The 17,763-nt window shown below is 35.5% G+C and overlaps 1 long non-coding RNA gene across 4 annotated transcripts in view; it reads left to right on the top strand.

Moving 5' to 3' along the window:
• Window positions 1-7,022: 7,022 nt before the first annotated feature.
• The window catches only part of LOC107855051, a 45,241-nt gene continuing 34,500 nt past the window's right edge, over window positions 7,023-17,763 (top strand). For 2 of the 4 annotated variants that reach the window (XR_001670163.2, XR_001670165.2), the window contains exons 1-2: window positions 7,023-7,705; window positions 7,855-7,934. This is a non-coding gene — a long non-coding RNA (uncharacterized LOC107855051). Of the gene's footprint in view, window positions 7,706-7,854; window positions 7,935-9,310; window positions 13,578-17,763 lie in introns of those variants that run through there. The other 2 variants (XR_007057761.1, XR_001670164.2) reach the window with 2 other exon arrangements.

The raw sequence follows: 17,763 nt of genomic DNA on the forward strand, positions 1-17,763 counted from the left end.
AAAAAAGATGGTACTATTGACAAATACAAAGTAAGACTTGTAGTAAAAGGCTTCAAACGGAAAAAAGGCCTTGATTACTTCGATACATACTCGCCAGTAACAAGGATAACATCGATTCAAATGTTAATTGCCTTGGCTGTGGTATATGGCCTTGAGATCCATCAAATGGATGTGAAAACCACTTTCCTATATGGAGAATTGGAGGAAGAAATATACATGGAACAACCTGAGGGTTTTGTGGTTCCAGAAAAGGAAAACAAGGTTTGTAAACTTATCAAGTCCTTATATAGACTAAAAAAAGCACCAAAACAATGGAATGCGAAGTTTGACCGAACCATGTTGGCAAACAGATTCAAAATAAATGAATGTGATAAATGTGTTTATATTAAAGACACTCCAAATCACCAAGTCATTGTATGTTTATATGTGGATGATATGTTGATCATTAGTAGAGACATTTCTGATATATATGCAACAAAACAAATGCTCGAGAGCAAGTTTGATATGAAAGACCTTGGAGTTGCAGATATAATCTTAGGTATAAGAATCCATCGAACTCCACAAGGGTTGGCATTGTCACAGTCTCATTATATCGAAAAGGTACTTGACAAGTTCAAGTATATGGAATTCGTTATTGCCAAGACTCCATTGGATGTGACCTTTGCACTTCAAAAGAATGAAGGTGAAAGTGACTCACAATTGGAGTAAGCAAGAGTATTGGGATGTTTAATGTATATAATGAACTGTACATGACCAGACAAACCATGTGATATTAGTAAACTGAGTCGCTACACGAGTAATCCCAACAAACTCACTGGATGACAATGAAACGAGTTTTGGGGTATCTTAAATACACTCAAAATTATTCTTTGCATTATAATAAATATCCTGCAGTACTTGAAGGATATAGTGATGCAAATTGGATCACCGGATCGAACGAAGTAAAATCCACAAGTGGATATGTATTTACTATCGGTGGAGGAGCAGTTTCTTAGAAATCATCCAAACAGTCTTGTATCGCTCGCTCTACAATGGAATCTGAATTTATTTTATTAGATAAAGTCGGTGAAGAAGCAGAATGGCTCCAAAATTTCTTAGAAGATATTTCGTATTGGCCCATCCAAGTGGCACTAGTATGTAGACACTGTGATAGCCAAACGGCAATAGGTAGGGCAGGGAGCATGATGTACAACGATAAATCTCATCACATACGATAGAGACATAATACCGTTAGGGAACATCTCTCTAGTGGAATTATCACTATTGACTATGTAAAGTCAAAGGATAATATGTCGGATCCACTTACAAAAGGCCTATATTGACAAGGAGCGAAAAGAACATCCAAGGGAATGGGTTTCAGGCCTAGGATGAGTCAGCATGACAGTAACTCTACCTAGCCGACTGGAGATCCTAAAAGCTAGGTTCAAGGAGATCAAACAAAGTTGTTTCTAACAGGTTCAACATTGTCAATTGCCCAACCCATTCTCATGATGTAGACAATGTGTAGTAAACTAGGATAAGACTTAAGGTGAAAAGTCTTTTAATGATTATCTAAATTTGGCAGATTTGACCAAATAGTTTAATCTACAGGATTGAACATTTAGAAATCACCTATGTGAGAGCGAAGTGGAAGCCGATTCAAGGAGAATGTTAGTAAAGGCCTATTTTCTAAGCTCTCATGAAAATCGGGACGTGTTCATGGCTGAAAAGAACAAAACCGTAAGAACCATAAACGTTAAAAGGCTGGATGTGTGGCATATATTTTCTAGGTGTACATTAAAGCTCGACGGTTCATAGATATTAAATCTACCAATTGACCGAGTGCATCCGATGCATGTTCACTATGGAAAGTTCAAAGGAAAACCCATTTATCCAGATGCAATCAGTCTTTGCTTGATGATCACATACTTGTCCGTAAAACTTTTATGAAAAATAGCCATTCCCTATTCATGTAGGAGATTGTTAGGTTCATAGTAAATGAGAAGTGTGAATGGAAAATGGAGAAAAATTGAGATCACACCAATATGGAAAGTGTACTAAAAAATAGGAAAGCTTACTAAATTCTCCCACATTGGTCGGAGAAAGAAGCTTTAAAGTGTTTATATTATGAAACACACTGCCACATGGATAAGTGAGGCAAGGAATAAGAGATACCTCGTGCCGTCATCATCGTCGCTCACTCGGCTTCGGATTTGGATTTGGATTTGGATTTGTCAAATGATCGATCGATGAGATCTATCTTTTTGGACAAACTTTATTTAATTCTGAAGAATTCCAAGGAAAAATGTAATAAAATTTTATTGCAGAGTTTTGAAACTCTATTTATATATATGCAACATGCAGTAATAGTGAAACAGTAACAGATGCAATGGTTTGAGCAAGAAATGTTTCGAACTGATATTTAGTTTCAGAAGGATGCAACCCTTCTGGAAATGACATAATGTTTCATGAACTAACATGACTGTTTCGAAAAAAATACACTGGTTCACATGAAATGACATGGCTGTTTCAGCACAAACACACTCCTTGATGAACAGACATGAATTTACAGAAAAGGTACAACCTTTGAAGTGAACCATTGCCTCTTTTCAAAAGAGGCATGTTGTGGCTATATAAACCCGGTTTCTTCCACAAGTTTAGTACAAAACTTTTCAGATTAAAAACTCTCTTCTTGTCTCAAAAATATTCTGTGTGATCACTCAAAACGTTCTGTGAGCTCGAAGATATTCCAACCGTTTGAGGTACCGCTACTGTTGGTCTGTTAGCTATTTTATCCGGAAGGAAAAATTCCACAACCTCGAGTACAGTGAGGGGGATTATTTTCTTAAGGAAAATCCATGAATTTGGACGACTTGGCTATTTTCTATTTCATCTTAATTTCTGCAAAATAAAATACACCTCTTGAAAAGGTCATTTTGATCTTTTGTTGAGGGTATTTGATATACTTCATTGTGTTTTTGTTTATAATTGAACTCAAGTTGAAGTTGGTGTTGTAATCTACAAATTCTATCTATCCGAAGTACAAATAAAATAACATTTTCTCCTGCCACAGGTGAATTGGCTGATGAATTTGACATTTGGCTTCATGTGGACGCAACTTATGGGGGTAGTGCATGCATATGTCCAGAGTTTAGATAATATTTTGATGGAATCGAACAAGCTAACTCTTTGAGTGTCAGCCCGCATAAGCGGCTACTAAGTTATTTAGATTGTTGTTGCATGTATGTGGGTGAACGAACCTAACGTGCTAGTTAAGGAATTGAGCACGAATCCCGAGTATCTGAGGAATAAACGTCCCCAATATGTCTCAGTTGTAACTTAGTAACCTTATGTGGGCTGAGACTCAAAGAGTTAGCTCATTCGATTCCATCAAAATATTGTCTAAACTCTGGACATATGCATCCACTACCCCCATAAGCATCATCCACGTGAAGCCAAGTGTCGAATTTATCAGCCAACTCACCTGTGGCAGGAAAAAATGCGAAGAAATTCCTGCTCAACCAGTGGGTCATACTAGGAACAATATGGTTCTGAACATCTTTCATAATGGTATCCAATGACTCAGGGAAATACAGGCATTTTCAGGTAAATGGTTACGGAGGTAACTTGGTTTGACTTGGCTTAGAACCGGTAACACTTAATGTTGACAGGACTGGTAAATCGATACAGGTCGAAAGTTCAAGTCTCTCTGATTATGGCTAGTCATGCGGAGTTATGAGGTAGCCAATCTTTAGAGTAAGGGCAGTTCAACGTATTGATAATGTTAAGTTTTGATGAATTAATGATTTTCTGACTGATTTGCAGGAAGTTAGGAAAAAGAGAAATAGACGAAATTCTCATTTAAGTACTCAAAAAGAAAGAAAAACACCTCAGGAGATATTCCAAACATGTCAAGAGGTATTCCATGAAAGAAGAGGATTTGCTGCATTAAACGAATTGCTTAAATCAAGGGATTCCCGTGTCTCTACTATGTATAGATTGTACTTAGTTAGATTTTCCTTTTAGTCTTTACTTATTGTTGGAAATTGAATATTCCTTAATTATTCATTTTCTAAGAAGAAAAATCCTTTGGGTTGCCTTCTATATCTAGATTCCAATAGCTAGTAGTAGTCCAATCACTACTATATAAGCATTGGAAGTCAAAAGAAGAGATATACAGTTGTCTCAACCTTCTCTAATTCTTTGCTCTGCTTTACTTGAGCATTGTATTCTCTTAAGATTTATTGTGTACTAAAAAAGAGAGTAGAGAAACACATAGTTGGTGAGGCATTGTATCAAAGTAAGGCATCATTTGTTTGTACTTAATGGAGGTCTGAATCTAAATGGTTCAGACTTCAGACCATTAAGTGCATTTGTTTTTTATTATAACTTTAGCTCTTAATAGGTCTGAATAGGTCTTATTCATTCAGATCTAGAACCAAATCTTAATTGGTCTGAAGAGGTATTCTACTTTTACCGTGATCAATAGTCCACTATCTGTCTGTTCGAAAAAGGAATAATCCCCCTTACTACTTTTACGTATTAGCTGGCCTAAAGCCAAAATTTAAGAAAATGCCTTAAATATTTCAATAATTTAATTGAAACTGAAAATTGATGCAGTTGAAGCAAATTAAAGAAATAAGAAATATCTGTAATTTAAATTATCTATAACTTTCATATGTTATTACTTTATCATGATAACAAATTATTGAAAAAGTAACATCTATATCACTTGATAAGTACATAATTATACAAATTCATATATAATATAAGTAATTTTTTGGGCCTTAATTATCTAGGGGCCTAAAGCCATCGCTTGACTGGTTTTGGGGTGTAGCCGGCACTGCTCTAGAGTCACATTAGGTCCAATGTCCGAATGACTAAGATGTTCAAAGAGTTCGTTAGGCTCGACCCTAAGTTTGAAATCGTCATGCCACAACATTTTTCGCTCGTGTGCTTCCGGTTCAACCCGGAGAAGGAATATGAACCGGCGGATACCGAGATGTTAAACAAAAAATTGCTTGATAGTGTTAACTCGACCGGTCGAGTTTACATGACACACACAATAGCAGGTGGAATATACATGCTAAGGTTTGCAGTAGGTGCTACGCTTACTGAGGACAGACATGTAATTTCTGCTTGGGAGTTGATCAAGGAGTCTGCACATACTTTGCTGAAATGAACATTCTCTTAATATATACTACTGTTTAAGTGGTAAAAACTTACACGCATTTGGTGTATACATTAAACTAATATTTTTTTATCATAATTAAATAATTAAATTAAGTAAAATACATGCTAATTAATCATGGTTAAGTAACATGAACTCAAAATTAAAGCACATGACATGCATATATTGACTTGATGTATAAACCAAATACGTATAAGTTTTGATATGTGTTTTAAGTAAATTATTTTTTTTTAAAAAAAGAGTGAAGAAGAAGAGTATGGGAACTCAGAATAAATGTTTGGATTGTGTGTTAGGCATATGTGATTGTTTTGCATATCTAGAACAAAGATGTCAAAACAATCTGCATTTGCCTTGTAATATGTATAATAGTTCTCTTAATATTAGAAATAAGATTAATGTAAGATCAGCTCTTCCGTGGAAGAAATAATGAAACAATACGTGGTGCATCGACTGAGCTGTATTTAGTGAGTCTTTTCTTTTTTTGTATTTTATTTGTATCAGCACTCCTGATTTATAATAAGTGCGGTGTTTTGTATATTTTTTTATTTTGATTCAAAATAGATGGTGTTCCACACAAAATATTACTCGATTTGGTTTCAATTTGTTTCTCTGACATTCATTTTTAATCTATTCGGAAAAAAGTTGCTTTCCTTTGAGCAACTCACTAATTCTAATTCTCTATATAACATGTTTAGGAATAAGATTAAAATGCATTTTTGTGTAGTCTACACCCTCCATTTCATTACTTGACCCTTGTTAATTTGACACACCTTTAAGAAAACTTTAATTATGATATATTTTACTAAATTAACCTTATTAATGATGTTTTAAAATTTTTAATTTGACTAGTATTACTTTATACTGTTATTTTATACTACTAAGGGTAGAAAGGGAAAAATATAACAAAATTTTCTTGATTTCATTAATTGAACAAGTAATTTGAAATGATTATATTTATAATAGGCAAGTAAAATGGAACGGGGAAAAGTACATATCTTTAGCTTAAGACCACAAGATTTAGAAGTATTTTATATTTTCCTTAACTTCGTGTCAAATCAAAATCATACAAACAAATAGAATCTGATATAATCAAGAAACCATTAAAAAGTAACTTCCTTTTCAAGACATTTATTAAAGATAAGTTACTTTGTAGGAATGAGCGATAATTATTATGAAATGAAGGGATCAATATAGAAGCATTGACTATCAGTTCTTCATTTTGTTGCTCGAAAACACAATATTCTATCAGTTTTATTTGATTGATTATATCTTCCCTAATTAATTCATCTATTTCCTTAGTTCAAGATCTAATTAGATTGTCCTTAACTATTCGCCATTGAGTACTCCCATATTAATCTTTAGATTAGCATCTTAGTATTACGTAGAAAGCATTGTTTAGTAACTTATATAGCTGATAATGTAAACATTTTTCACATATCAATGAAGTTAATTAACTTTTTTGTAACTACTTTTATGGAAGATTTATTATATATTAAATTATGAGTTAAGGGACTAAATAGTATAAACTATAAACAAATTTACATTAATAATGTATAGAAATTAAATCATACGTACATACGATGCTATATTAAATCGAGAACACAAGCTGTAGCAATAGAACCACCACCAAGTACCAACTTTGATACATGAGTAGATTACTAGCTATCTAGGTTCACTACCAGAAATTGGGCCTATGACAACGGACTTTTTAGCGACGGTTGCAAAGCATTACTATACAATATCTATAGTAACGATTTCAATCTTGTCAAAAATAATAGTTCTATTAGCACTATGACCATTGCTACTGAAAATGAACCATTAGAATAGGTATATGTATAGCAACGCTTTTTAAAACCATTGCCATAGGAGCATCTGACAACACTTAATGGGAAAAAATTATCTGTTACATCCTTTTTTATTTCCCTCCACAATATTTCACATAAGTCTGCCAAAAGAACATTTCTCAATAGAAAATATCAAAAACCCCTCTTTCTTTCTCATAAAAACCATAACCCTATTTCTTTCTCATCAACAAAAATCGATTGTAATTACACTATCGAAAATTCATTTCTCATCGAGTAAAGGAGACGAAGTTACACTGTGATTTGCTAGAAAACCATCTCATCGAGTAAAGGAGACGAAAGTTACTGAGATTTGCTAGAAAACCCATTTCTCAATTAATCGAAAACCCATTTCTCCTCAATTGAATTTTGGGGGTGATTTTGTAGCTCCAATTGCCTGGGGAGTAGCTCTAATTGTGGAAATGGAGTAAAGGAGATGGATCGAAAACCCATTTCCTAGAAATGGAAATGCTATAAGTAGCTCCAATCGAAAACCCATTTCTCCTCAATCTATTAGACTAGCTGTAATTTCCATTGTTGTTGTTCGGTTGCGGTATGAGTGGATCGAAACTCAACACTTAGTTTGTTGTTGACTGGTGGAAAGGAGAAGAAAAAGTTAACGGCTATCGGAGCTTCGGCGAGTCGGCTTTCAGCATTTTTAAGCATTGATGTTTCTGAATTTTGGAATTTTAAGGTTAGTGTATTCTTCTAATTGATGATTTGACCTAATATTTTCTGTTTCAATTATGGAATTTTCTCTCCACATAAGCTGGGTACTGAGTATGATTTCAACCTAATTTCTTCAATTTCGGTAATTGCACCACCTAATGACTCACCATACAGGAAAGCCGGAAGCTTTGGGTGATCAGCACGAGCAACATCAAAGTACTGTATGCAGTCTTGGACTAAAGGTTGAATACTTGGTATGTAATTATGTGTTTTGGTTTTTGTACTTCTTATCAGTTATAGTATTAGTACTCTATTCTACGATTTCTTTGTATTTTCTGTTGTTTTTGTTACCTTTTGCTCAGGTTGTCATGTTAGTATTTGTTATGCTTCTTTGCGACTATGTTCCTTTTCATGTTTTTTCATATGTGTTACCTGTTCCTTTTGAACCAGTCTTTCTAATCCTGAAAATAGACTTTGGCTTTGATTTGATCTCTAAAGCCCAGACTACATAAGAGGCGACCGACTCTTTCACTGCTACATGAACCATCCGAAGTTGTGGCCTATGCCTCGTATTTGTTCAGGGAGGGCTACGCGAAGTCTGATTTGTTTTTGCATTAGTCTAAGTTGACAGCATAATAAATTATAACACAATATATACACATCACATAATAAAATAATTCATTATTTTATTTTAAAAATAATTATTTTAAAAAATAGTTTCGTGCTTATTCTCGATGCTTAGAGTTGCCTAATACCTATTATTGGTGGGAGGTGGCATGTACTCCGTGGATTTAGTTTCGGTGCATGCGAATTGGTCCATACACTACAGTTACTTAGAAAAAGTAGTTTCTTGCTTATTCTTGATGGATAGGTAACATAGAGTTATTGATATCTGTTGATGGTGGGAGGTGAAAGTATCATCTGGTGATTTAAGTATCTTGTGGATAATAAGATGATCAAGTTTTGTAATTTAGAAGCTTAGTGTGTATTTTTTCTGTAAACCTTTAATGGTTTACCTATATTTTAGTTTTGTAAACCCATAATGTTTCACTTTCCTAGCATATTCTTGAACTTATCTTTTATAGGAACTCGTGTCAATGTTTTAAACCAAAAAAGTGAATCTGCTCTCCAGTAATGACAATTATTTTACGATTGACTAAGGTAGTGATGATACAAATAGGATCTCACCATCTCATAAAACTAGCATTGACATCACCATGTTTGTGTTTGCAACAATTGTTAAGAGTTGATCCGTGATAGCTCTCTATCTAGTTATGCTGTCTTAGGACTCCTTGCTGAAAATATCAGATTTCTAATAGTTTTTGATTTAATCGGCCTATATATTAGTGATGCTATGCCTGTTTAGCTACCTGTAATAGGTGATTGATGTTGTTTCTTCGGTATTACATAGACAGAGCTTGAGTGCGCAGAACTACCCTTTTGTTGTTGCTTCGCACTCACACCTGTTTGACTTGGTCGTTTTAAAAGATAACATCTATGCGTCTTATTTTGTGAGCGTGTTGTAGGCATTGATGGTCAACTAATGTAGAATTTGCATTATATTAACCTCTATTGGAAAGGATACTTTCCTTGTAAGGAAACTAGCTAATTGTTCTTTTCTGTTTCACAGAGCCAACACACAATAGCCAAAGCTTTTCATCGGGATAATTTTGATTCTTATTTTTGCACTAGTTGTTATCATGGGGTGAGTGAGGAGGTGGGTGGGGTATGGGTAGACAGAGTTTCAAATGAAATAGTTTTGACTTCTTTTTTTTGAGTTGCTGGTGTAAGATGGTATATTGCATTCAAACACATATACACAATCTATGCACATGTAATTGTGTTAAGCTGTCTATAAAGGTCATATTTTGCTATAGTTTTTCAATTTTTTGAATGGGAGTGGTAATGGAATGTGCCTACTTTGATTTCCTTGTGTGATGATTAAACACTTAATTGAACTAAGAAAATCTCCATTTTGTTGATTAGATTTAGATTTTCTATTAATTGTTGTGCCAATTAGTGAAAATCTAAGTTGCTCGAACTCTCCAAAATATTACCACACCTTTGTCAGCTTCTTCAAAAAATGCACTCGATGACATTTTTGAATAGTCTAAGCAACTAGTAAAATTAGTGTTCTTGTCAGATTGGAGAATCTTAATTACTATCTGTGGTCTTTATTAATGTTAAGAGTTTCTTTTTTGGATCAATATCTTGATGTGGTCTCTATTAATGTTAAGATTTTCTATTTCAGAACTGTCTACCTCTGTATGTTTTGAACTTTTATTTATAAAGGGTGAAGTGTTACTTGACTTGGTGCCTCAGGTGGGAAGTTTACAAGTTTACAGGATAAATTAGGAGTATTTACTAGGTAAATTTCAACATGGACTATGAATGCTGAAAAAGAGTGTTTATACCGTAGTTTGTACTTGTATTATTGCGTGATCTGTTTTAATTTGTTTAGTTGAAAATAATATATTTGTGTATCATAATTTGTTTGAAATTTGTTGATTTGGATGTGTTATGTAGGATAAATTAGCATGTTTGCCAACACCTTAGGGATAATCTTGTACAAAATAGTCCAGCAGGAAATAAGTCTAAACTCCTCATAGTAGTAGAATTATTGACCTTAGGATTCAGAGTGATAGATGTACAATTAATAGGGTGGTGCATTTTAGAAGTCTTGAAAAAATCTAAATAGCATTTGTAATTACATCCCCCATAATTGGCTCTTTTTCTTGAAAAAGTGAGCATTCAGACCATCATACCCTTGTTTTTTCATAACACTAATACCTGATAATGCTTTCCATACCTCTTCCATCTCAATAGGCCCGATGAATTACAATTGATCTTGTAAGTATAGCTCGACCTATTAAAATAATAGAATCCACTGCAGGTAAGATAGTAACTGCCTCACCTAATAATTTTTATTAGATAAGGAGAAATGCAACTTAGTTTGATTCGCCGCCTCACCTAAGAAAGTTAGTTTGAACTTTTGGTATCATTGTTGGTTGGGGTTCGGCTCCCACTCGTGGATTCTAATATTTTGAGAGGTGGTGTTGTACTTACGGAGATAATCGATTGCAACTCATTAGTCCTATTGAGAATGAAGAGGTATGGAAAGAATTATCAGGTATTAGTATTATGATAATCCTAGGGTATGATGGCCTGAATGCTAACTTTTTCAAGAAAATGGGGCCAATTATGAGGGAGGAAATTACAGATGCTATTCAAGACTTTTTTAAGACTTTTAAAATGCACCACCCTATTAATTGTTTATCCATCACTCTAATCCCTAAGGTTAATAATCCTACTACTGTGAAGGCGCTTAGACCTATTTCCTGTTGCACTATTTTGTACAAGATGATCCCTAAGGTGTTGTCTAACATGCTAAACTAAGTAGTGTCTCCGCTGAAAGTCTGACTCTATGAAATACAGATGGTAATGGTAGAAACATCTCTACAAGTGATAAATGCTTACAGAGCAACATTTAGGACCTAAAATCAATGGTTTTGCGTACAAATGTCATCTCATTACTTTGGGAATGATCTAGCAATTGTTTTACTGATGACAATAATAGCCTATCAATTATAGATATTCCGATTGTTCATAAAAGACATTTGTATGCAAAACTATATATTTTAGGTCCTAAACATTGCTATGTAAGAATTTATCGCCTGTAGAGATCTTTGTACCATTGCCATCTGTATGCAATAGATTTAGACTTTCAGCAAAGACACTACTTGTTGTAGCATGTTTGCCAACACCTTACGGATCATCTAGTACAAATTAGTGCAACAAAATATAGGTCTAAACTCATCATAGTAGTTGGATTATTGACCTTAGCATTCAGAGTGACGGATGTACAATTAATAGGGTGGTGCATTTTAGAAGTCTTGAAAAAGTCTAGAATAGCATCTGTAATTTCCTCCCACATAATTGGCCCCTTTTTCTTGAAAAAGTGAGCATTCAGACCATCATACTCTGGGTTTTTCATAACACTAATACCTGATAATGCTTTCCATACCTCTTCCTTCTCAATAGGCCTGATGAGTTACAATTGATCTTGTAAGTATAGCTCTACCTCTTAAAACATTATAATCCACTGCAGGTAAGATAGTAGCTGCCCCACCTAATAATTTTTGTTAGATAAGGAGAAATGTAGCTTAGTTTTATCCGCCGCCTCACCTAAGAAAGTTAGTTTGAACTTTTGGTATCAGTGCCGGTTGGGGTTCAGCTCCCACTATGGATTCTAATGTTATGAGAGGTGGTGCTGTACTTACGAGAGATAATCAATTGCAACTCATTAGTCCTACTGAGAATGAAGAGGTATGGAAAGCATTATTAGGTATTAGTATCATGAAAACCCCATGGTATTATGGTCTGAATGCTCACTTTATCAAGAAAATGGGGCCAATTATGGGGTAGGAAATTACTGATGTTATTCTAAACTTTTTCATGACTTCTAAAATGCACCACCCTATTCATTGTACATCCATCACTCTGATCCCCAAGGTCAATAATCCTACTACTTTGAAGGAGTTTAGACCTATTTCATGCTGCACTATTTTGTACAAATTGATCCATAAGATGTTGGCAAACATACTATAACAAGTAGTGTCTTCGCTGAAAGTCTAAATCTATGGAATACAGATGGTAATGGTACAAAGATCTCTACAGATGATAAATGCTTAAAGAGCAATGTTTAGCATAAAAAATCTATGGTTTTGCATGCAAATGTCATCTTATAACTTTGGGAATTAGATAGCAAATTATTTTACTAATGACAATAATAGCTTGTCAGTTATAAAAATTCTGATTGTTCATAAGAGACATTTGTATGCAAAACCATATATTTTAGGTCCTAAACATTGATGTGTAAGAATTTAATGCATGTAGAGATCATTGTACTATTACCATCTGTATGCCATAGATTTAGACTTTCTGTAGAGACACTACTTGTAGCATGTTTGCCAACACCTTAGGGATCATCTTGTACAAAACAGTACAGCAAGAAATAAGTCTAAACTATTCATAGTAGTAGGATTATTTACCTTAGGATTCAGAGTGAAGAATGTACAATTAATAGGGTGGTGTATTTTAGAAGTCTTGAAAAAATCTAGAATAGCATCAGTAATTTCCCCCCCATAATTGGCCCCATTTTCTTGAAAAAGAGAGCATTCAGACCATCATACCCTGGGTTTTTCATAACACTAATACCTGATAATGCTTTCCATACCTCTTTCTTCTCCATAGGCTTGATGAGTTACAATTGATCTTGTAAGTATAGCTCCACCTCTTAAAATAATAGAATCCACTGCAGATAAGATAATAACTGCCGCACCTAATAATTTTTGTCAGATAAGGAGAAATGCAACTTAATTTAATCCGATGCCTCACCTAAGAAAGTTAGTTTGAACTTTTGGTATCATTGTCGGTTGGGGTTCGACTCCCACTCGTTGATTGTAATATTTTGAGAGGTGGTGTTGTACTTACAGAGATAATCAATTGCAACTCATCTATCCTATTGAGAATGAAGAGGTATAAAAAGCATTATCAGGTATTAGTGATATGAAAACCCAAGGGTATGATGGTCTGAAAGCTTACTTTTTCAATAAAATGGGGCCAATTATAGGGGAGGAAATTACAGATGTTATTCTAGACTTTTTTAAGACTTCTAAAATGCACCACCCTATTAATTGTTCATCCATCACTCTAATCCCTAGGTCAATTATAGCGACCTAAGTCTGTACCCCGACACTACATGATGCTTACAACCCCGAGGGACGAAAAGATAACCCATGACTGATATCTGTTGTGAGCACTAAATAATAATACTGTAATAATATGGAAAATAGGCTGAAATGCCATAAGGTTCAAAATCTGAAATATTGGTAAATAATAACATCTGATCAAACATCTAAAATCTTAATACTATCTGAACTAGTCTAGTCTGAAAAGCTTCTAGCTGAATTGTATGAATGTGGAGTTGATGGGACAACCCCCCAACTAACTCCGACTACTGAAATACTGAATCTACTTAAAATACTGAAATAAACGTACATCCTCGATATATGAGGACTCACTACTGAATCTGCTGCTGCTAACTGAATCTGTCTATGCGCGGTCGGGAACCTGAACGTCCGAACCTATGATATAACACATCATAGCGCAAAGAAAGAATATGTGTCAGTATTCTGTAACTACTGTTGCTCTAGGTAAACAACTAGATTTTTGGGTATTAGATACCCCAGGACTCGATAGCATGAAAGTAAAGTATAGCATGATCTTGAAAAACATAACAATGTCCAGTTGTTCATAATTCATTCATAGAGACATTTTATCAAACGTTTGTAGGGCATGAAAATTGTACATGATTGGGAACACATAATGACATGTCATGATTCCACTATCTACTTCACATAGGCATTTTAGCAAACACTTGGGGAGCATGGATTATTTCACATGATAATGGCCAACACATGAACATCATGAATACAATACTCAATGTCAAATTCAAAGGTTTAGCATGCAATTCATATAATTTATCACATAAACTATTTTAATTTAATGAGACACACTAAATCATGAATTGAAATCCAATTAATATCATGAACATAAAGACAATCAATTTCAAGCATGGAATTCATAATTCTGAGATCTAGTAGGTTTAAAAAGGGATTTTTGGACTCTATGGGTGAAAGGAACCCATAGATGAACACCTAACATACCTAGGAATATTGATTCTTGAAGGTCCTTGAAGGAATTCTTGAGTTTGTTCTTGATTTCTTGAAACTAGGGCTTTGCCCTTTGAGAGAGAATGTCTTGTTTCTTCAGCGAATAATGAAATAATGAGCAATTAGTGCTCCTTTAGGATTAAATTTCGTGTTTAGGACTGACTTGGGTCATGGAAAAATATCCAATTACCCCTGGGAATGATTTAAAAATGATCACTGGAAAAACCCAATTTTGGGCCCTGGCGTGATGCGGTGGTATCGCGCCATGTCACTGGAAACTGACAATTAGGAACCGAGTTATTAATACGATGCGGTGGAATCGCGGTACCCTTTTGTATTCAAATTTCACCCTTGGTGCGGCGCGCCATGATCGCGACATGCCATGATCGCGATGCGCCATGATCGCGATGCACCATGATCGCGATAGAATACTGGAAAATGACTATTTTGAATTTGGATGGTGGCGCGATGTGGTGGTATCGTGAAGCTCCACTAGAACTTGCCAAATGCCATTTGGCCTAGTTCCGTGACGCGCTGATGTGCCAGTTGGCATACTGTTTTATAAAATTGGCTCTAACTCTTCGCCTAGGTATCGTATTTGGGCGAACTTTATATCGTTGGAAAGCTGACTGAATTTCCTACGTAGTGGTAAGATCTAAACTAAAAAATATCGAGTAATTAAAAAAATTATATGGAATAACTCATGTACTGAGAGTTAAATTAAGCTAGGGAAATACGGGGTATTACAATATCTTCCCCTTGGGAACATTCGTCCTCGAATGAGACTAATTAAGATGAGAAACACTGAAACACTGAGTTTAAACACTAAACATGCATATCTAATGCATGGAATACATGATTGAAAGTACAGATAAGATGAGTTTTCATACTGAATATGCATATCTGATACTGAGCATTAGACTGAACTAATTCATGAATGCATGGCTGAATATGCAACGGTAAACAATACCAAGTTTATAACTATATCTGTATTTGAAACTGAGTAAATCTAAGAAAATCTGTTACCTTAAGTCGAGTCTAAGTTTTTGGAGAAGAGGTGAGGATACTTGATCCGCATATCTTCTTCTTCTTCCCAAGTAGCTCCCTCAATGGACTGATTCCGCAAAGAACTTTGACCAATGGAACTTTTTTGTTCCTCAGTCTGTGAATCTGATAATCGAGGATTTGGACTAGAACCTCCTTGAAAGAGAGATTATTCTGAATGTCTACGCCCTTTAAGGGAGATATGACTGCTGGGTCACCAATGCATTTCTTTAGCAAGGAGACGTGGAATACTGGGTGCACTGAAGCTAAATCTGAAGGCAACTCAAGCTTGTAAGCTACCTTTCCAAAATAGCTGAGAATTCTGTAAGGACCGACATATTGGGGACTGAGCTTTCCCTTCTTGCCAAATATCTTTACTCCTTTCATGGGGGAGATTTTCAAGAACACAAAATCTCCGACCTCGAACTCGAGATCCTTTCTCCTCACATCTGCATAGGATTTCTATCGACTTTGGGCTGCCCTAAGCCTTTTTCTGATCAACTGAACCTTTTCTAAGGCATCAAACACCAAGTTAGGCCCACCTACCTCGAGCCAACCAATTAGAGATCTACATCTCCTACCATAAAGAGCCTCAAATGGAGCCATCTGAATACTGGAATGATTGCTATTATTAGATGCGAATTTGATCAAAGGCAAGTGGTCATCCCAACTACCCTTAAAATTAACAATGCAGGCTCTTAACATATCTTCTAGGGTCTGAATGGTCCTTTCTGCTTAACCATCTATCTAAGGGTGGAAGGCTGTACTGCGGTAAACTTGGGGTACCAAGACCTTTTTAGAATGCTTTCCAGAAATGAGAGGTAAATTGGGTACCTCTATCTGAGATGATAGACACTGGAACTCTGTGTAACCTAACCAACTCTCTAATATAGAGTTTGGCATAGTCCTCGGATGAATAGGAAGTATTAACTGGCAAGAAGTGAGCTGATTTGGTCATCCTGTCTACAATGACCCAAATAGAATCATACTGAAGACGAGTATGAGGCAATCCCATCACAAAGTCCATGTTTACTTCTTCCCATTTCCATGTGGGAATATTGAACTCCTGCATGGACCCACTATGTTTCTGATGCTCAATCTTAACCTGCTGACACGTTGAGCACTTAGCTACAAACTCTGCAATATCTCTCTTTATCCCACTTCACCAATAGATCTCCCGTAAATCGCTGTACGTCTTCGTGGCTCCCTTGTAGAATAGAGAAATGTGCACCATGCGCTCATCTACACCTGGAACGTATAACCAACCCTGGAAATGTAATATATTATCTCCTCCATTGGAGAAAACCTCTACTTTTTGATCTCTGACTGATTCCTTCAGCTTAACTAGACTAAGATCTCTTTCTTTGTTTTTCTTTACTTCGGAAACTAGAGAAGATTTTGAACTATTCTGCACCCACACACTACCCTCTGCTGAATCGACTAAGTGGACACCTAGTCGGGCAAGCTGATGAACTTCCTGAACTAACTTCTTCTTATCATTCCCAACATAAGCCACACTACCCATAGACAATCTACTGAGAGCATTAACTACTACGTTGTCCTTGCTCGGATGATACAGAACACTGATATCATAATCTTTCAACAACTCTAACCACCTTCTCTGACCCAAATTCAATTTTTTTGAGAAAAGATATACTGCAAGCTTTTGTGATCTGTGAACACATTCACATGCACCTCATACAAATAGTGCCTCCAAATCTTTAAGGCAAACACTACAGCTGCTAACTCAAGATCATGAGTTGGGTAATTTTTCTCATGGGGCTTAAGTTGTCTAGAAACATAGGCTATGACCTTACCTCTCTTCATAAGGACACAACCCAAACCTACTCTGGATGCATCACAGTACACAATAGACCCATCTGAACCATCTAGTAGAGTTAAAACTGGGGCTGAGGTGAGTTTGGTCTTTAACTCCTGAAAACTCTTCTCACAAAAATCTAATAATTGGAACTTAACTTTCTTCTGAGTCAATCTGGACATAGGGGACGTAATAGATGAAAATCCTTCAACAAACCGATAGTAATAGCCAGCTAAACCCAAGAAACTCCTGATATCTGATGGAGGTATGGGTCTAGGCCAGTTTCTCACCTTTTCGATCTTTTGAGGATTAACTCTAATTTCATCACCAGAAATAATATGACCAAGGAATGCTACTGACCTTAGCCAAAATTCGCACTTACTAAATTTAGCGAACAATTAATGAGCTTTGACATTCTGAAGTATGATTTTGAGGTGATCTGGATGATCATTATCGCTATGGAAATAGACAAGAATATCATCGATG

The sequence above is a fragment of the Capsicum annuum genome, chromosome 7 (genome assembly GCF_002878395.1).
Source record: "Capsicum annuum cultivar UCD-10X-F1 chromosome 7, UCD10Xv1.1, whole genome shotgun sequence".
Classification (NCBI taxonomy): domain Eukaryota; kingdom Viridiplantae; phylum Streptophyta; class Magnoliopsida; order Solanales; family Solanaceae; genus Capsicum; species Capsicum annuum.